This window comes from Pseudorasbora parva, chromosome 1, assembly GCF_024679245.1.
Source record: "Pseudorasbora parva isolate DD20220531a chromosome 1, ASM2467924v1, whole genome shotgun sequence".
NCBI classification, from domain to species: domain Eukaryota; kingdom Metazoa; phylum Chordata; class Actinopteri; order Cypriniformes; family Gobionidae; genus Pseudorasbora; species Pseudorasbora parva.
In genome coordinates, this window is record NC_090172.1 from 45714864 (window position 1) to 45737375 (window position 22512).

The 22512-nt window shown below is 39.6% G+C and overlaps 1 long non-coding RNA gene across 1 annotated transcript in view; it reads right to left on the reverse strand.

The window, feature by feature from the left end:
- LOC137084778 (uncharacterized) overlaps positions 1-22512 on the reverse strand; it is a 168956-nt gene that overhangs the window by 43463 nt on the left and 102981 nt on the right. The window contains exon 3 of the long non-coding RNA XR_010906799.1: positions 12584-12791. This is a non-coding gene — a long non-coding RNA (uncharacterized lncRNA). The remainder of the gene's footprint in view (positions 1-12583; positions 12792-22512) is intronic.

The window sequence follows — 22512 nt, forward strand, 5'->3', positions numbered from 1 at the left end:
TACAATTATTATTCTCCTGGGATTTGGAGCAAAAGGGTTGAACTGTTTTAATTCAATAAAGGTCAAAGATGGATCACAACAAACAAACAAGCACAAAACTGGGTTTACAGTAATAAATTCACAGGAATAAAATCATTGATATTAAAATTTCAGGGTGATATAATTATTTTCATGTTTTGGCCCATAGCCAAGAATTGGTCAATATTACAATTCCATAAAAATGTGTCTAAATAAATGAAAAATAATATAATAAAACACACACACAAACACACACACACACACACACACACACACACACACACACACACACACACACACACACACACACACACACACACACACACACACACACACACACACACACAAAAACTGTAAATGCTGCAAATTAATGTAGGTATAAAAAAATGATAGAAATTAAGAGTGTTGTTTATTAATGTTTTTTAAAAGACAATTTTTTTCAAATAAATTTAAATAAATAAATGATATATAAAACTGTAATAATTCACTCCCCCAAATGTCATTCCAAACATGTGTGTATTTTGTGTTATTGAGAAATATCTCAGTGTTTTCTTTTTTGTCCATGTAATTGAAGTCAATGACAATCAAAACTGTTTGGTTGCAAAGATTCTTCAAAATAATCTTCTCTGGTCCACAGAAAGAGCATCAGTCACAGAGAGTTGAAATGACATGAGCATGAGTAAATGATGAGAGATATTTGGTCAAAAATAATTTTTACTTAACTCAATCAACATGCATTATAGAATTTCAACACAAAATAAGAATTGTTGATGGGTCTCAGTTCTAAATATTTTTGTATCGGCCTCTCACTTATAGACCATATTGGGGGGAGAGGGGGGGGGGAGAAAGAAAGAAAGAAAGAAAGAAAGAAAGAAAGAAAGAAAGAAAGAAAGAGAAAATAGTGCAATAAAAGCATGCATTGACCAGTTAATATCACTGTCGTGGCCTGAAGCATGCTCTTGAGCATCTCAGATGTGTAGTGCTGATGCTGCAAGCAGCATGCGTGTCTAACACAAATATTTCATTACCAATTCATATCTCCAACTGATCTCTCTCTCTCCAAATCACCACCACATACAAATTACTTCCTCAAATGTTTTCCTCCATGTGTTATTTTGCCATTTATTTCCACTTCGGCGCTTATTTAAATGTTCGCCCCTCTCTCTTTCTCTCACTTATCTGCCATAGTGGTAAATAGGAGAATTCTTTACTTAATTCCATTAAGTTTGTGCCGCCGCTCCATCTCTCTGCGCTATGAGCATCAGTATTGCAGCTCGGCCTGTCTCTTAGCAGTTCTGCATGGCTGCTCTGGGATAGAACATGACAGTTACATTAATGTCTCTATGTAAATTGCCCCCTGTACATGGACCAGCAAGCACCAAAAAAAAAAAGAAGAAGAAAAACGCAGAGGGGCATCCATTGCCCCCGTGACAGCAGAAATTACAACAACATTCATTGTGTGTCGGCCCAGAACGCCCGAGTCTATTATGGAATACAGCAATTTCACTGAGTCTCCATCCAGGCAGATGGACAGGCAGGGCCAGCGCAGTGGCTAAAAAGCAATGACAGCCAGCGATTCTCCCCCCTGCGGGCGCTCTCGCTTTAACAAAGCAATGAAAAATAGAGAAGATGGGGGAGGTTAGGCAACCTGGCCGCATCAATAGACAGTTTGTGACATGTTTCAGTCAAAATGACACCTTATACCACAGTGTAAAAACTGATGTTTTCAGAGTTATCAACACGCTTCTATAAACCCTGATTTACCCATGCGCCTGACAAAACATTTAAAAAATGTTTCAGACTCATACGTCTGAGAAATCATTTTATATCTTTTTATGAATTAAAAAATGTAGACAATAGAAGATGCCAGTGTTTTCATACGTCTGAGTCTGTCTAAAGGCCTCAAAGAAAGAAGTAGGGAATCAACGGGGCTAAAGGCACACCTTCACTATTCCCATAGCAGAAAACAAAATATATATTTGTATTGAACATTTATAGAGCAATATATTTTTGTGAAATAAATAATAAAGGTTGTTTATTAAAATCTTTTAAATGTATGGAGTGGTGAGGGGTAAAAGGTTCAGCATGGGGCAAATGGCACATGGTATTGATAAAAATGTAGCTAAAATAATGTTTTTAATAATGTGTAATTAAAAACTTGTTCAAAATCACTTTTAGCAAAATTTGAACTATTTTATGTTTATGTTGCATTTATTATAGTATATATTTTACTATATAGTAAAATAGTAAAAATGCTATCATTAAAATGTTAATATAGAAATATATTTAAAAAATATACAAACAAAATAATAAAAAAGTAAAGTTTCTATTTAAACTATTTATTATCGTGTTCAGTATGGTGCCTTTCACCCCAACAGCAGGGGTGCAGGGGTGCAGGGGTTTTCATTTGTAATAACATTAAATATTAGATCAAATTAGTGCAGACGACTGGAGGAATGATACTGAAAATTCAGCTTCCCTTTCAGTCGGTCACGTTCGACGTACATCGGAACTAGACCGACGAATTGGGATCTGACCTCAGAGACCTATCCACTTCGAGTGTATAAAAACGAGCCAATCGGAGATTGGCATGTGATCCTCACATTCCACACTCCGCACTGCAGCGCGGGTATAGATAGGAACTGGAATGGCAGATCAATGCTTTCTACTTCGGAGCCGAACAGTTCTATTGCTGTTTCCACGAAGAGTGTACTAAGAATTGAGTCTTGTGAGAGAAGGAGAACTGCCAGTGCGGGTGAAACAGTGTTTTAGCGAGTGATCGACAGTTGCAATTGTTTGCATCCAAAAAGAGCTTTGTTGGTTCGCTGGGCGTTTTCCTAATATGAGTGTCACACACAGGCTTGCACTGTGGACTGTGTGCTGACCGCGGTCATCTCCCTGAGTGCTTCAGCACATCTAAAAGAGCAGTTTTCCATCCTAAAAGAGTCTTTTAGCTGCGTCTTTTTCAAGATGTCATTCAAACCGTGTGTTTCTGGGTGCGGTCGCTTCTTGTCCCCGCTTGACGATCCCGTTCGTTGTCTCACGTGTTTGGGCGTTCAGCACGCTGAGGCTGCGTTCGTGAATGAGTCATGTTCCCACTGCGGGAACATGACCATCGCAGAGTTAAGGTCCAGACTCCAATACCTCAAAGCAGGTGGAGCATCCTCGCGCATCCCCCGGTGTAGCGGTCCTTCTGCGCCTTAGCAGAGGGCTGCTACTCTGGCTGATGACTTGGGTGGGGACCTGAAGGTGACGGTCAGGGCTAACCCGACGGGTCAAATGGCTCCTCGGGCCCCTCCCCCCCTCCACTGTGCCGGTGGAGTTCCCGGAAGGGCGTGCTGACCTCTCGTGCGAAGTGCCAGCCGTCTCTTTCGGGGCTCCGGCGGAAGACAGGATGTCGGTCGCAGCATCGGGGGATGAGCTAATGGGCTCTGAGGATGAGGATTCGGCTGCGCTGCCCCCTTCGGGTGTGACAGCGTTGCCCGAGTCGGACCCAGAGCTTATGGCTATGCTTTGCCGGGCCGCCGCAAGCGTAGGGCTCGAGTGGAACCCTCCCCCATGTTCCGAACCTTCGCGGTTGGATGATTAGACGGCCCGTGCTGGTTCTCAGCGCCCCGCCCCAGTGCCTTTCTTCCCGTAAGTGCATCAGGATATCTCAAAGTTGTGGGCAGTGATGGTGGTGCGGTGAAGGGCTACGTGGGAAGTCGAGCAGTCGGTGGCGATGCACCTGTGTCCAAAGACCGCTGCGGACTGGCGTGTTGCCCCGCGTCTCCCCTCCCGAGCATGTAAGTTCTCGTCCGGGCTAACCGGCAAGGCTTACACACCCTGTGGAGAAGCCGAATCGGCATTGCATGCCATGGCGCTCCTGCAGGTCTACCAGGCCAAGGCGCTCATGGAATTGCACAAGGGCAGTTCCGACCAGGGCGTTATGCAGGAACTGCGTGCGGCGACGGATACGTGTGTCTATTGTCTCCAGTTGTGTTCCCGGGAAACCGGCTAACCCTGTCGAGGTCCTCCGTCACCCCATGCGGTGTAAGACGTTGTAGACCGTCTGACGCTAGGCCTGCACCCGTATGCTTGTGGAACTTGGCTGTAGGCTGGGTCCATATGTAGCGGTTCCCTCACGGCAACCCCATATGTGTATTTTCCACGGTACCAGCTACCCTAACGGGTAGCTCTGTGTCTTTCCCTTGACAGAGCCCCGCTCTGTCGTCTCTGGGCGTGTTCTTTCCCCCCTACAATTAGGTTGGAACCACCCCAGAGACTGCCATATGTTGCACTACCCTGCCAGGTTAGTCCTTATGTGTATTCCGCCACCAAGCCTTCTCTGAAGGACGTGGCCACGCAGCATACCTTCTTCCGAGACGGGCACGCTTTCCCAGCTTTCAGTAGTCACTCTGAGTGGGTCTCGCAGAAACAGCAGTGACTGAACTCCTTGCTTGGAGCCCTGACTTCCATACCATACTAGACGGTCCAGTGCGCTCAAGCAGGACGCTGGAAGGGCCAGCATCCTGGCGTGTTCCAGAGGGATCCCAATTCGTCTGTCTAGTTCCGACGTACGTTGAACGTGACCGACTAAAAGGGAACGTCTCTGTTACGTATGTAACCCTCGTTCCCTGAAGGAGGGAAGGGAGACGTACGTCCCGTCGCCAGGTGCTGTGCTTCCGCTAGGAGCCCAGTCACTAATTTGGCTCCTCAGCAGAAAAAAGCATTGATCTGCCATTCCACTTCCTATTTATACCGGCGCTGCGGGGCGGAGCGTGGAATGTGCAGATAATCTCTGATTGGCTTGTTTTTATACACTCGAAGTGGATAGGTCTCTGAGGTCAGATCCCAATTCGTCGATCTAGTTCCGACGTACGTCTCCATTCCCTCCTTCAGGGAACGAGGGTTACATACATAACCGAGACGTTTTCCATCACAGGATTTTTTATTTATTTTCATATATATAGTAAAATAGAAAACTGTTATTTTAATAAATATTGTATTATTTTAGTAAATATTGTTATTGTAATACTTCACAATATTACTGCTTTTACCGATCAAATAAATGCAACCTTAGCGAGCTTAAAAGACTTCTTCAAAAACATGAAAAAGAACGTAGGCTTAGCATGATTAAGAAATAAGAAGGCATTGTTACATTGTCAGTGAATGGCCATAGAATACTGCAGGTGATACACATATGCATGTGTGCACAGTCAAGCACACACAGCAGCAAACATTAAAAAAAGCTAAGCGACCAACACGGCCCAGGAGAACATACCCTTTAATCTAGCCTAGGTCAGTTTAGTTTCCAATAGAGATCTCCATGAGACATTCTCTCACGTGCTGACATGTCGCTTTTAGTTGTCTATTTCAGGTCTTTTCCAAGGCCTTTTTGAACACCACCGTCACTGCAAGCCAAGTCTAAATTACACACAAGGAAAAGCCAAGGAAGGAAAAGCAATCACCACAGCTGGTCACCTCAAATTGTACAGAAAGCAAAGAAAAAACAAAGACAACAGAAACATGCTGGTTGAAATACTGACACCAGCTGTGCAATCTCAGAATAGAAACATAGAAACACACATACACACAAATTCAGAATGGCAGTAAATCATTGTTGAAGATGTGTAGAATTGAAAAAGAATTACAGAATAAAGGACATCATATCTCTTTGAAGTCATCTTCAATTCTAGTTCTGCTGATTAAGAGGGGCATAAAGCAACTGTTCCTGTCGGGGTAGTTTAGGTTTGGAGGTGTGAGCGGATGGATTCCTGCTTGTGCAGTCAGAGGTACAGCTGGCGAGAAGACGCACAATTCACTCACACTATAGTCTGCAACTGCAGACGCAACAGCAGTGTCATGGTGGAGAAGACGAAACAGCAATACTAATTGATGCAGGGATGCCAAACTATTTTTTTTTTCAGTTAACAATATTTTCTTGAAGTACTACCTTTAAAATAAAAAAGTATTTTTTTTCCAAGACCCTGAAAACACCGGATCATGAGCTGCCTACATCTAAACGAGCACAGCACATCACACTAATCGCAAAAAGCTGCGATCAATAACCGATTTTAAATAAAAATTGAATTTTAACCATGCAGGTTTTTAAATAAATTACTTTGTTACTTTTATTTATTTATTTATTCATTTATTTATGAAAAAATAATTTTAATATGCCTTACAAAGTGGTGATGCATTCAATACCCCAGACATATTTAGTCTTATATTCTTCTTTTGTGTTCAACAGAAAACACATACAGGTTTGGAGGAGGGTGAGTAAATGACGACAGAATTTTAATTTATAGGTGAACTCCCCCTTTATTGTTGTTTATATGGCTGTGTGGTGTTTTTAATATGCTTTAAGACAAACCAACACCGTTGCTGAATATTTTCTCGTTTTCGAACTATTTCGCGAACAAATTATTAGCTGACGTAGTCAAGGCAAAGAGGTTGTAGAGAGTGATATATAAAACCCATTACAATTATTGCATCGATCATGCAGACAATCCTGTATATTTCGCTTAGCCTCCAGTTTCTGGTTCAAATGGAATAAAAAACAAATATCTCCTTTAGCCATTGTGTAGCATTTACTACAGTAAAGTTGACTGAGTGGATCAGATAATTCGTGCTGGTGTAATTGAGTGGAAGCAGGGACTCATTTACATATTCATGGCTCCGCATATACTAAATGAAGCCAGGGTTTAGAGTTCAAGCTACATTCAAACTATTTTAAGCCATGAAGAAATCTTATTGCAGAAATTAGTTTTAAGAGATAAAATTATGGACTGCAGGGGGACTTTAATAATGCATGCATCGAAGGGTTAAACAGTCATTTTACATAAAAATAAAATGATCCAAAGACAAATTCAGAATGAGTTCGAGACCTCCAGTAAACAGTAAGACTGGAAATAAATGGAGCAGGAATCCCACAACTGTAAACTTCAAAGCGTGTGAAGTGTGTATGTACAGAGAGAAAGGATCTGAATGCTTTGTGGTGAGAGATAAAGCATACAGCAACATACAGCATTCAGAGTGAGGTGGAGGTCTCACAGAAGGGGATTTCTGCAGAAGGGAGCGCTTAGGTTTTGAAGTTTGGGAGCATTCCCAGCATTAAAGCACAGTTGACTTGAAGAACTAGAAAGAATCACATTAGGATATGTCCTGAAGCCATGTGACCAGCATGTGACTACCCCCAGCACTGTGGGCAGTCTCACATTTACACTTGCTAGAGACTGCAGACATACAGTATCAGGCAGAACAAGTGAATACCTGGAGGCCAATGACACGCCGGCAACGTGTGTATGTTTGTATGTTGCTGCTTTAGTAGTGACACCCATCGGAGAGATGTGTTCTAAAGAAGCAGTGTGCATTTCACTCAGGACAGGACAATTGTAGTGCAGCTCTGTGTGAAAAACTCAGAGAGCTGCCTTGCCGTCCTGCATTCTAAAGGTGAACCTTGTGATCTACATTGAAATCCCTCATTTTTACACTGACACTTGTCGTTACCGTTATGATGACTTTTACATCTGAGTGCAACAGATTATCCCCAAAATAGAAAGAAAAAAAAGTAGGGCGGGGATTCGGATTTATCCGGTTTATTAGTTGTGCAGGAGAAAATTCGCATCACCACAGAGAAATTTCAATGGCAGATAACGAAGTAAAAAAGTTTACAATAAGATCAATAAAATGCATCATTGAAATCTCATATCTTAACTGTTAATTTTGCGGAACAAAGCAGACTATCATTAAAATCTTATATGGGAACAGCACCTAATGACTATTCAACTTACAACTTGGTTAGCATGTTGCTAAGCTATTAGGTTTTAATTTTTGCTTGTTTATTTAATAATTAGTAGATTATTTTTTATTATAAATCACACCTTGTTAAGTGAATGATTTTAAATGATTTACCGTGACCATGATCTAGAGAGATTTCAATTGGATTTTATTTTTTAGCAAACATGCATTATAATAATACATGTGTTGTAAACTGTACATGTACACACATGGCAGAGGACTAGGTTTTGGAACAGAGCCACTATGTTCAATAGAAGTCTATGTGACATATTCGAGTCCAAAAAAAAGAAAAGAAAACTGTTGAAAACATAAATAAATAAACAAACAAATAACACAGTGCTGGTATCTTAAAGGAGCCAGTTTGATTTGTCGCATTAACAGCGCTTGCAAAAAGGGGTGGTGAACGAGGGGCCCTATTAGCCTGCATGCCCGAGAAAGAGAGAGAGAGAGAGTGAGAGAGAGAGAGAGAGAGAGAGAGAGAGAGAGAGAGAGAGAGAGAGAGAGAGAGAGAGAGAGAGAGAGAGAGAGAGAGAGAGAGAGAGAGAGAGAGAGAGAGAGAGAGAGAGAGAGAGAGAGAGAGAGATTCAACAACGGAAACAATCCAAGACAATATTCCTGTAGGCCTCAGCCATCAGTCAAAATGATGAATGTGAGTAACTAAACTGTGGACATAGATCTGCCAGGTCTCGCGTGGTCCCACTGACATCGCATTTAATTATAACGCATGTCTAATTGAAACCCCCCTGGAAAAAGGCGGGATATTGTGGGCTCTCTCTCTCTCCTACGCCCGTGGCAGGCCACGGAAAGTTAATTAATTAGGAGGCACCTCCTCCCTCCTTTATCTTGAGTTACTATCAGCCCTGCCTCACTGAGCTGATGAGATTTTCAGCCAGCTTTTCATCTCGTGGAAGAAAAAAACAGAATGGCGTGAGGAGAGTGTTATCAAATGAGCTGTTGAAGCAGCCAGTGAATATGTCATTGACTGTGACTGCTCCCGGAGTGAATGGTGATTTATCCACATGACTCCCGTCATGCTAACTGTGTGTGTGCGCGCGTGCGTGCCATTCAGATCTGGTGGACCTCTTTCCCCCTCATTCAATGCACCGACATCAGTGTTAATACAATTCTGCTCTCATACCGGCCCTCAGCAACCCAGCCAGCATCCCTGAACTTGAACTTGAATCTTCTAGATAAAAGAGGATTGATACTTTACAGTCCTAAAGAAGACTTGTCATATGTCGAGCATGATTTTGGAAGCGAGATGCTCCCATAAACTCGGATAGCACAATAACTTGAAAAGAAAAGGGAAGACTCCACAAACTACGATTTTAAGCTTGTATGTGTTGAAAGCCAAGTAAACAGGATTTGTGAAACACTGACAGGCGCCCACTGATCCCTTCAGTGCTGACTACAGATGAGACACTTTAAAGATGTTTATATTTACCCATCTTCTGTACGTCTGTGTGTGTCTGTGTGAATTAATAATGCGAGTATCAGGCCACCAAAGAGTTTCCGTCTTTTCATGATGGGGTGTCTGACAACAAGGCAAAGTACTTCCTTCTCCACCAATGATGTGCTTGTTGGTAGAACTGGGACCAGAGCAGGTGGCTAGAATGGACCAGGGTGTGTTTTTAAGTGTGGGAGTGTCTCTTACTCTGCCATAGAGGTAATTAGTGAACCCCTGAACCTGTGGAACTCTGTTGAAAGGCTGCCAGCAGCTAGTCAGCGGTAAATCAAGAACCTCAATGCCAAATCAAAAGAAATCAGTTGATCTCTGCATAAACATGAGATCGGAGACATGCCAGGCGGCGTCTGCCTGCTCTGACACCCCCGTCCCATCAAATCACCCGCTTCAACACTCCCCACCCACCCCAGACACACACACAGACACAGACCATCCTTTTTTATACTGAGCCGAAGTCATCTCAATGCTCGTCTCACCTATAGACTTTTGCAGCTTTTGCTGCTTTGACCTGATTCGTGCAAGAGTAAGAATTAATTTGAAAAACACTGGGATTTAAAATAAAAGATACAGATAATGTGGACCACTACACAATTATTATATCTAAACTGAACTTCATGGCTGGAGCTGGGATGACACTTTTTGGTTTTGCCTATTTATTTTAAAAACCTCTAGTCTAAACCTTTAGATAAATTCTGCTTCAAATGGTTTTAATGAATAACTACACAGTAACACAATATTAACACTCTAGTGACTACTATTGACTAACAAGAAACTCTGATTAACATATTGGTAAGTAATAGTGCTCAGTTGAATGTGGTAGTTCACTGTAAGCTAACTACTATTTTTCATACCTCCCAGAGGGCTACTAATAACTGCTATATACAGGTTAATCATTAACATGAATTATACATAATGTATCATTAATTCAAAAGTGATTATCTGGAGTGAAACATTTTTTGTAAGCTTTTGGATAGTTTATTTCCAGTGGATTTGGTAACACTTGAATCATTACTAGTGGGTTACTATGAACTTCACTTACTGAGCCAAATAAGTATTATTACATTTAGAAGGATATAGTAACACTTGAGTCATTACTATCCAAAACCTCAAAAAAAAAAAAATCAAAAGTTTACATTGACTTGAATCAATATTAAGGAGTTATGCTTTTCACTTTAGAATAATGATCCAAATAATTAGTAATTACTTCTGACAGATTTGTTAATACTTGAGTCATTACTAGTGGCATTACCATGACCTTCACTTTAGAATGAATTATACATTAGTCACATTAATTATGAACCTGTATATAGTAGTTCTTAGTAGTTATCTGGGAGATGTTTGATTAGCTGATAGTGAACTATACCACATTTAACTGAGCACTATTACTTACTGATTTGTTAGATATTCTTGTTAGTTAATAGTGTGTTACTCATTTGGTTATGTGTAGTTATGAACAGTATTCTGAAGTTTTACCAACTTATTTAAAAGGATAGTTGGAAATTTGCTGTTAATTTACTCTGTCTCAGACCATCCACAATGTAGGTGTTTCTTTCCTTCAGTACCACAGTAAAGAAGATTTTTAGCTGAAACTGTGGTCCTTGGCGATTTATATTATGCAAGTCAACAGTTACAGTCACTTTGAGAATAAAAAAAACAGGCAAAACATAATTAATATGAAGTGAAACGATTGGTCTGAAAGTGAACATTATTTTCAGCATTATTACCTGCAATCCACAGCTTCAGCAAACAATCGTGAGCATGTTCATGGCAGTCTAAAGCACACGCTTCCTGTCACATAATGACATATGCTGGGGAGCTCAAACATTGGGAATTTGTGAAAAGTCAATCATCCCGCTTGATGAACTTTGATGAACAGTAGAACACACACGTCTTCACTCTCTGTTGTAAACAAACACAGCATCAGCTCACGTTTCAGTTTGCTCCTGCGTATACGTCATTATGCAACAGGAAGCTTGCGCTTCAGACTGCCATTAACATGCTCACGACATTTTGCCGAAGCTGCGGATTACAGATAATATTGCTGTAAATATTGTTTAGACCACAATGAGTTGTCGGTAACCACAGGTATTCATTTAGTTTTTTTGACTCTCAAAGTGACGGTAGCCATCATATGAATCACCAAGGACTACGATTTCAGCTAAAAACTTCTTTACTGTTCAACTGAAGAAAAAAAGAAGACATCTTGGATGGCCCGCGGTTAAGCAAAAATAACAGCAAATTTTCATTTTTGGATGAACTATGATGAAAATCACATTTAAAATGTATTTATTTTATGTTATGTATTACAAAATTAAATGATGACTGTAAAACCAAAAGGAAAAAATATCCACATTGATGGTTACCGAAACTGTTATTTTGGGAGCAAGGAGAGGATTTATTTGGCATTTATTGAGTATTATGCTCACTTAAATTTTATTCATGTAATTATTTATTTTAATCTGAAAAATCTTTCTTTTTGAACTATCACACTTGCTTAAGAACACAACTCGGATACACCTTTAGCCACTAGCACATAAGCATTTGCAACTGTTCAGTAATTAGCATTTTGAGAAATCGCCGTCGTCTTATTTCAACATTCCCACTATGACTAAAGCGAACAGGTATGCATCATTATCACCCCTTAGGTGTAGAATTAAACATTTTTCTAAAGACGCTCGCTCATTTAAACACAGAGACAACGGCACTGGGTAATTCATGACATATCAGGTAAGAGGAAAACATTTGATCATAATTAGATCCTAATTAGCAAGATGAAAAAAAGGACAGGGATCTCGGTTCAAGTCCTAATAATGAAAATCATCAGAAAGTAATGTCTACAGTGTGTCCTATAAAATCCTTAAGGATCCAGCTGATTTTAATAAACAAAGCAGCCAGACTGTATTGTACGACGGTTTGAGTGAGTGAACCGGCATGCCTCAATTCTTTTCTCCCCGAGCCCTAATTGGCCCAGTCAACAGCAGCCTGGCCACATCAGCGTTATATACTCAGACACATCCATTTGTTTAACAACCTTGAGCGTTTGAAGAAGACAGATGAAAGGGGAGTCTTGGACAACTGCATTAGAGCCTCCCGACCACAAAAGAAATACCCTGCTTCATTAAAATGATAATACGGCAAAAAGACCCCAGCCCACGTGCGCACTCTCTGAAGTGCACAAAGCCTTGTATTAGCCTGCACAGCTACAGTAGATCCCCCTCTTCCCAATCAAATCGAACTGTCATCTGAGGAGACAGGTCATTTACATTCATGATAAAATGATCTTGCATTTTTTATTTGTCTTGGAAATTAAAGACTTACTTAATCATTGTGGATGGAAGTGGGGGCCCGGGCGATGTAGTCATGTGTTTCTGATTGCATTAGGACTGATGTGGCGTGGCGTGATGGATATTTAATAGTTAAGCTGTCCCTCTGTATCATGTCACAGGCCCCTGATGCACCCGATGCTCCGCAGTACGGTGGCGGTTGCAGGATGGCTTTAATTATTAGGCCGATCATGGGAGTAGGTCTGGAAGAGGAGGAGAAGAGAGAGCCTATCATGGAGAGCATCTTCAAGGTGAACTGCACTTGTGACTTAACACTTGATCTTGGTGTCAGAAATTAACTTTTAACCCGTAAAAAATGTCTCCGTTGGTTCCTAAAATGTGGGCATTTTTAAAAAGATCTACGCATTTAATCAAATTGAATTGTATAATCATTATGCATTTTAACTTAATAATTGAACAATACTTCAATTCAATTAAAATACGTAAGGAATATTCAATTCAATTCGATGTAATTTTATTATTAATTAAATTGCGTAAATCTTAAATGCATTGTTTTTTACCTCAACAATTGCCAAAATAAACACCTTTATGCTCAGCAGAGAATTGTATATATATATACTATTGTTCAAAAGTTTAGTAGTTAGTAACATTTTATTTTTGAAAGAAAAGCTGTTATAGTTTAGCAAGGACACATTAAATTGATCAAAAGTGACAGACCAAGTGACAGTGCTCTTTTGAACTTTTTATCCATCAAAACATCTTTACAAAAAGTATCAGTTTCCTCAAATAAGGAAACCTTTTTGCCCAAGCCCCAGTGAATGCATCCATTGCATAGGAAGTGGCTTCACTGGTGAAGCCACAAATCAAGTCAAAATGTCTAACAAAACAAAATAAAATATTAATTTGCACTTGCGGGAACTACACAAATCAGTAGGTGTTACACACAATACTGTGAATCAAATAATATTTAAAAAGTTTGTTTAATATATAATTGTAGACCCCCTCATTCTGCACAAACGCGGTGAAACACAATGGCAGCTTTATGAGTTAATAGTAAGAATAAAGGGCTGCTCTCACAGTGGTGTTTTTTCCCTCTGCCGCCTGAAACAGATGATGGGCCATCTGCTAGAGGACAATGCTAATCACAGGGCGGCGTGCAACGCTGGTGTGGATGAATGGCCAGGCTGGGCTCTCACATGTCGAGTGGCTCGTCCCACAATGCCGAGCGCCGGTCTGCCAAGTCCAGTCCTCTGCTCTGGCCCTGCCTCTTTCCTGTACCCACGCTCCCGCCAGACAGCCACCACACACATGCCGTTTCCTGTCAATTCAGGAAGTTTTTGGTTGTGGTCCCACTGATCCCACTGACACAAATGGGTAACAACATGGATGTTTAGTCATTTCCTACTTCCTCGTAGAAGTTACGGGTCAATGACTATTCTCTAAATGATCACTGATGGGTTACATCTGCATACTTTGAGAGGTTTTGTTTTCTTTGGATTTTATGCCGTTTTTACCCCCATATGTCATCTGGTATTGCAGAATTGACTAGTTGATGTGTCAATTGAACTCAATTATCACAGTTATTATCTTAGAGAACCCACTCTCACAGTTTCAGAAGAGAGCAGTATTTCACACCACGCTAAGCGGATACAGAAGCCAGACATCCCAAACACAGGCAGTTAACGTTAAATGGAGTATTACATTCTTCATCCGTCGATATTTCATGGGTGGGCCCCTTCAAAACCAACACGATCACCCCTCCAACCACCTCAACTACAAATATAGCCTGCAAAAATCAAACAGCCATCCTCTTTCTCAGCATTAACATTTACAACACCAGGAAATTGGTCCTTAATTCCTTTATCCTCTGAAAATGTGGGAAGCTAATCAGGCCTTACACTTTTTTATGAGCGAATAAAAGCAAGTGCCAGGTTGGAGTACTGCGTTGTGTTGGGTGCAGAACGCTGGGCCTGTCCTCATGTTCACGATGCTTTCCAGCTGTGGCACGAATGAAGAAACAACATGAATTAGGCTTGTACCCAAGGCTGTTGCTTCCAGTAATGCTTGTGTTGCTATTGTAGCGCGTGTTAAAGCAGATGTGATTCTGTAACTGGTGTCTGATTAGGTGTGTCCTCTTAAAACGCCACAGCTTTACAATTATGGATATACAATGCCACAAGCAGAAATGATAGGGAATGCTGGTGATAAACCGAAAAAGGTCTAGCAATTTACAGCTTGTTAAATGAATCTGGAGTGTTTGTGGAGGAAGCCAGATTGTAATGGCCCTCTTTTGAGCCTGAGGCTTTGTCTTAAAATGTCGACTATTGTTAACTCTATATGGAAAAGCATGCAGATGTCAAATACATTAGTTTGTAACAGGCTTCAGATAAGTTAGCATTTCTAATATAAGTGGACACTGTGTGTCTTTTAGTGCTACAGCGGTTAATAAACAAAACATTGCATTTGTCTTGCGGAAGAACATTGTTGTACTTATCTCCGTGTATGTATATGGCGAATCACACAGATACTGAGATACTGCTCAGTGGTCATCGCACCGCTCGGTCGAAAATAGTCAGAATATAAACACTTATTACAGGCGTACCGTAGTAAGTCAGGATAAAACAAAAACACGGTTTGGTAGTTTCCAGATGTATTCACTCATTATAGAAATTCTGTCTTAAATTAATAAACTAAAACATAATTTCATGCATTACACTTTTTCATATGAATTCACTCATAGCTAACTTTTGTAAGCCTTATGCCTTACACGTTCAGACAAATTATAATTAATATATTAATTTTTCTTTTAGCATGGTTTTAGCTATTTAAAACTTTCATGCAGGGAGTATCTCTTTCTGTTCCTTCCTGCCATGGCACTTCATTCTGATGTACCATGCAGGGCTTAGCAAAGCGGATTCCATGTAGAAAATAAAAGCCCAGACAACTGCATTACTGTCCGACCTGTCAGGTTCTTTAAATATATGCTCAATCCTCGCTGCCAAGCCCTTAAAAGCAGTGCTGGCAGAGAAAGCGAACTGGGAGTGACAAAAGCACGTCGTTTGGGGGGCTGTGATTTTAGTTGAGGAGAATGGACTTTTAAATGTATTTTTATACATTCACAAGGAGTTCATTCTGTTCCCTATGAATCAATAATAAGCAGTGTGCCACAGACCCAGGATACAATTATCCACCCCAAAGAAGCTCACCTGTCACAATGATGTCTGAGGAACTGAATACGCTGTCAGGTGTAATGCCGTTTATTTTGCCGTTCCCACAGAACTGGGGCCTGTAGCAGCTCTAACGTGGCAGCTTCTTAGGATTCATGCTCAGGCCTAAGAGAACATGACTCTATATACACTACACAAACACAACACAGAATCCATAACCACATCAGTTTTCAGTTCCTTACTCTTTCTGTTAATGATTAAGGAATAAAAAAAGCAATGCTAATTTAATAATAATAAGGGTTAAGGGTTACTTCAGCGATTAGCATATGGCTTTTTATCGGTAGAAACCCTGGAGTATATTTGAATGATCGTGCTCTCCCCCGTTATATCCCCCTGAGACGAGAGATTTATGCATTTTATTTCTGGAAAAATTACTCCAATGACGTAAATATCGTCAATGTGCACCTGTTGCAGATAACTATGTTATAAGCAGAATAAGCAGAGTCACTGAAGGAAAGAGAAACAAAATAACTAAATTTGACTTTAGCCACAGCCTTCGATAAAATCAACTGAAGATAAAAGTTCTAAAATTTCAACGTTTTCAACTAAATATCCAAATAAAATTAATTACTAAATTAAGTTGATCAGCTATATCACTGATCTTCCCGCGTTGTCGCTATATGATAAATTGAAATAAGCTGATAATATCACTGTTTTCTCCAGAACGACTGTACAGCCCAATCCATTTTTGTTACAATATTGTCCTGTTTAACACTGTGAAGCTGCTTTGAAACAATCGTCATTGTAAAAGTGCTATATAAATAAAGCTGACTTGACTTGAAGATAAAAGAAGACATTAAATCACTGAAAATCTCAGCAGAGGAGGATTAAACAACTCCACAAACAGAATTACCAGCTTCACGCACTACTAACCAGATTGACTTTATGTCTGTTGTACGAAAAGCTCTTATTTAAAATAAACAGATCTTTAGGCATTGATGTTTAATTGAAAATATTTGGTCACCATTATGGTGATTAGTGTTTGCTTCAGTTGGGCTCTTGACCCTTGACTTTGTAACGATAGTTTTCCTTTGAACAATCAAAATATTTATTTTAATTGAAATATTAATAAATAATAATACAACAAAAATCTTTAAAAAGAATTAATCAAATATCCTACTTAAAAAATGCCTTGACAATAAACTGAAATCAGTTTAAGCTGAAGGACTACAATTATTAAACAGAAATAAAAAAACAATTTTTATTCTTGCAAAAACAAGTGTTTACATGTTATACAGATTTGATTACTTTTGACGGAGTCATAATTCTATAATTGGCCTTAAACATTAATTAGATTTCATTAATATTTAAAAAAATATATATTCTACTGACCAAACACAATGTTTATCTTTAAAAACATGAACAACCAATTAATGTAACTAATTATTAAGTAGTTACTGCCAGGGTATATTCCCATGCTGTTCGGTCTGCATTGGAGAAACAATGGAATGTACAAGAACAGTTATATTGAATGGAATTGTTCCCAAGACGACTACTTATACATTGCACAATGTTTTTTCTAAAAAGGTGAGACACACACACACACACACACACACACACACACACACACACACACACACACACACACACACACACACACACACACACACACACACACACACACACACACACACTAATGTTGATGTTTGCTTGGAAAGCACACTTTGCTAACAGCTAAAGGTAAACAGTTGTATGTAAACAGCTGTCATGTTACAATCTGTTGCTGTTGTTGTATTGTTTTTTGAATGCAAGCCATCTGTTTATGAAACAAACTTAAATACATTTTAAACCGAACATGTTATGCATTAAAAGGCTTGGCTCCATCCATTTGGCCCATGATGAGTAGCCCTTTAGTGGGCATCTCTGTTATGATGGGAACTGGGAAAGATCCTAATAGGGCAGTAAATATTTGGTGGAAGGCAATGGAAGTGGATCCAACCCGAATCTCACTAGTTCACAGCAGATGTTTGCATGTTGTGCCTTCTGAAACAGACACGTTCTCTCTCTTTATTTTCGATATTCTCGATAGTTCTTTATCTCTTCATTTACAACCCATCTCACATTGGACACCTGACAGAGAATGAAACTAAACAGCATTTATGAAGATGTTAACACTATGTTCACACAGTATTAGTTTTACAGCTTGAGTGCCTGAAAATAAATTCTCACATTCATTCAAAACAAATAGTTTAATACCCACTGTCAGCAGTCTGTAGTGAACATCAGCACACACAATTAAAATGATTAGGTAGTGCTTTGACTCACTGCCTCTGAATATATATTTTAAACAGATTTCAATATACTGTAATACAAATTAAATATAAATTTTTCACACAGAACCTGAAAACTAATCCAAACATAGTGTTGATTGACAGACTGTCTTGATAGCGAAGCTAAATTAATCACTGGAATTGAACGCTATAATCGCTCTAATTAACATGTGCAGTGACATTTGAATCCTTACATTTTCTTGGGCTGCTGTACATGTGCAGTTGTGTGGGCTTATTTGTATTGTAAACAGACTGTTCAAGAAGAGACCAGACATAATTAAAATCCCTGATGGCGGGATGTTAAAAAACATACGTGTTGCAAATTGCGGCCCATCTGCTGCCGTGCATGGCTTTATGAGCGCGGCACATTGCTCAGTGGTGGGTCAGGGATGGTGCAAACTGATTGATGACAGCGGAAGACCAGGCCACTCCTATTACCATGTAGACTTCAGAGGGAGAGTGTGTGTGAAGGGAGTATTTAAAAGATGACAGCACTGGGTTGTCAAAATTCATTTAACGGGTAACCATTCGGAAATCAAAGCTAGTAGTAAGGTCATTTTATTAGCATAATGCATAATTTTACTAACGTGAATATTTCCCTAAGATGTTAGTAATGACAAAGCAAAACAATAATACCACTAAAAAAATGATGGCAACTTTTCAAATTATAATATATATATATATATATATATATATATACAGTCTTGTTCAAAATAATAGCAGTACAATGTGACTAACCAGAATAATCAAGGTTTTTAGTATATTTTTTATTGCTACGGGGCAAACAAGTTACCAGTAGGTTCAGTAGATTCTCAGAAAACAAATGAGACCCAGCATTCATGATATGCACGCTCTTAAGGCTGTGCAATTGGGCAATTAGTTGAAAGGGGTGTGTTCAAAAAAATAGCAGTGTCTACCTTTGACTGTACAAACTCAAAACTATTTCGTACAAACATTTTTTTTTCTGGGATTTAGCAATCCTGTGAATCACTAAACTAATATTTAGTTGTATGACCACAGTTTTTTAAAACTGCTTGACATCTGTGTGGCATGGAGTCAACCAACTTGTGGCACCTCTCAGCTGTTATTCCACTCCATGATTCTTTAACAACATTCCACAATTCATTCACATTTCTTGGTTTTGCTTCAGAAACAGCATTTTTGATATCACCCCACAAGTTCTCAATTGGATTAAGGTCTGGAGATTGGGCTGGCCACTCCATAACATTAATTTTGTTGGTTTGGAACCAAGACTTTGCCCGTTTACTAGTGTGTTTTGGGTCATTGTCTTGTTGAAACAACCATTTCAAGGGCATGTCCTCTTTAGCATAGGGCAACATGACCTCTTCAAGTATTTTAACATATGCAAACTGATCCATGATCCCTGGTATTTGATAAATAGGCCCAACACCATAGTAGGAGAAACATGCCCATATCATGATGCTTGCACCTCCATGCTTCACTGTCTTCACTGTGTACTGTGGCTTGAATTCAGAGTTTGGGGGTCGTCTCACAAACTGCCTGTGGCCCTTGGACCCAAAAAGAACAATTTTACTCTCATCAGTCCACAAAATGTTCCTCCATTTCTCTTTAGGCCAGTTGATGTGTTCTTTGGCAAATTGTAACCTCTTCTGCACATGCCTTTTTTTTAACAGAGGGACTTTGCGGGGGATTCTTGAAAATAGATTAGCTTCACACAGACGTCTTCTAACTGTCACAGTACTTACAGGTAACACCAGACTGTCTTTGATCATCCTGGAGGTGATCATTGGCTGAGCCTTTGCCATTCTGGTTATTCTTCTATCCATTTTGATGGTTGTCTTCCGTTTTCTTCCACGTCTCTCTGGTTTTGCTCTCCATTTTAAGGCATTGGAGATCATTTTAGCTGAACAGCCTATCATTTTTTGCACCTCTTTATAGGTTTTCCCCTCTCTAATCAACTTTTTAATCAAAGTACGCTGTTCTTCTGAACAATGTCTTGAACGACCCATTTTCCTCAGCTTTCAAATGCATGTTCAACAAGTGTTGGCTTCATCCTTAAATAGGGGCCACCTGATTCACACCTGTTTCTTCACAAAATTGATGACCTCAGTGATTGAATGCCACACTGCTATTTTTTTGAACACACCCCTTTCAACTAATTCAACTAATTGCCCAATTGCACAGCCTTAAGAGCGTGCATATCATGAATGCTGGGTCTCATTTGTTTTCTGAGAATCTATTGAACCTACTGGTAACTTGTTTGCCACGTAGCAATAAAAAAAAAAAAAAAAAAAACCTTGATTATTCTGGTTAGTCACATTGTACTGCTATTATTTTGAACAAGACTGTATATATATATATATGTATATATATATATATATATATATATATATATATATATATATATATATATATATATATATATAATATTAAAAAAAAATAGATTATCTATATAGAAAATTATATATATATAATATTTAAAAAAATAGATTATCTCAAGAACAGTGCGTAGACAGCTTCCTGGAATGGGTTTTCACGACCAAGTGCAATGCAAAGCTTTGGATGCAGTGGTGTAAAGCATGTCGACTCTAGAGCAGTGGAGACGTGTTCTCTGAAATGATGAATCACACTTTGTTGGTTGCCAGAAGAACGGTACTTGCTTGATTGCATTGTGCCAAGTGTAAAGTTTGGTGGAAGGGGAATCATGCTGTGGGGTTGGTTTTTAGGAGTTGGGCTTAACCCCTTAGTTCCAGTGAAAGGAAGCTTCAGCATACCAAAACATTTTGGTCAATTTCGTACTCCCAACTTTGAGGGAGTTTCTGTTCCTTTCCTGTTCTAATATGACTATGCACCAGTGCACAAAGCAAGGTCCATAAAGATATGGATGAGCGAGTTTGGTGTGGAGGGACTTGACTGTCCTGCACAGAGTCCTGACCTCAACCCGACAGAAACACCTTTGGGAGGAATTAGAGCGGAGACTGCACCCATGCTACTGCAGCAAAGTTTCTTGATTACTACGCAGGAATGAGAGTATAGTTCCTGGTCATATAGGCTTAGAAAATCACAACTTTTCATTTTCTGTCTGTCTTAGTACACGATGTAACTACAAAAGAGTACAATTTTTTTTTTGAGTGAGATGCTAATGGTCTAATCAGATTCGAAGAATTATGCTAAGCTATGCTAAAAGTGATATCGCTAGATCTGGAGTTTGGCTAAACGTATTTGAAACCGATAAAACTCAGCTGTTTAACTCAGTTGGAAAATCAGCCTCAGGAGTGTTCTTGTTCGTGTTCTTTAAGGCAGGCTTCCCAAAACTTTTGGCTAAACACACACACACACACACACACACACACACACACACACACACACACACACACACACACACACACACACACACACACTAGTGGTGGGCCGTTATCGGCGTTAATGTGCTGTGTTAACGTGAGACTCTTATTGGGCGATAAAAAAAATTACGCTGTTAATCTATTCACAAATTTGGGCTGGGAGCTGGGTCTATACCAGCGTTTCCCAACAAGGGTGCCGCGGCACCCTGCGGTGCCGTCTGACGTGAGCAGGGGTGCCGTGTAAAAGGTGCTGGCACACACTTGCCCCGCGGTTCATCTCACATCTGATGACGCATCTTTAATATGGGTTGTAACTTGAAAATAATGCTTTATGTATGTTTCTGTCGATGGATACACGTGATGGCTTCTCAGTGATACAATACAACAACAGTGATAATAAAAGAAAAACGTGGAAAAACTCTCTTTGTAAACTGTTCAGTGCATGCGAATGCTGCCGTATGTTCGAATATAACCAGTCATTTTCATCACCAGGGTGTAGAGCCTTTAAGACGCGAATGAGAACTTGTGTGCGCTGTAAGAAGATTTATCTCTGTGCACTCATCCGAGAGCGCGCACACGTCTCACAGCACGCAAATATTGCGTTCTCTTTCAAGTCTTGAGCTTGAACGGACAAACTCACACAAAAAATATGTCAACATGTCCATCTTGATGAGTATCCAAGCAGACAGTCTGCCTTAAGTGAACTTTATACAGTCGAGAAAGACAACGCATATCTTGCATTAGGTCTTAAAGGGGCAGTAAACGTTACTCTGTTTAATGTCAAATAAAATATAAGGACATCACTCACTGCTCTTGATTGAATAGCTTTTGTAAGTTTAATAAGGATTAATCTTTAATTTAAACAGTGAAATATTCACTTATTTTACATTTGATTACTTTATTTAATTTCTCTACCTAAAAAAACTGAAAAGCAATGTTTATTTTATTAGTATCTTTGCTCAATAGTATTTATTTGTGCTGCTGCTTGTATTTAAGTTATTTGTTTTTATTTTCTTTATTTTTATTTGACAGTAGTCCTTTTTTCACTGAACACAGTAAATACAGAACCGTACCTAAACCGTGAACCTAAAACCGTGATACAAACCGAACCGCGAGCAATCTGTACCTTTACACCCCTAG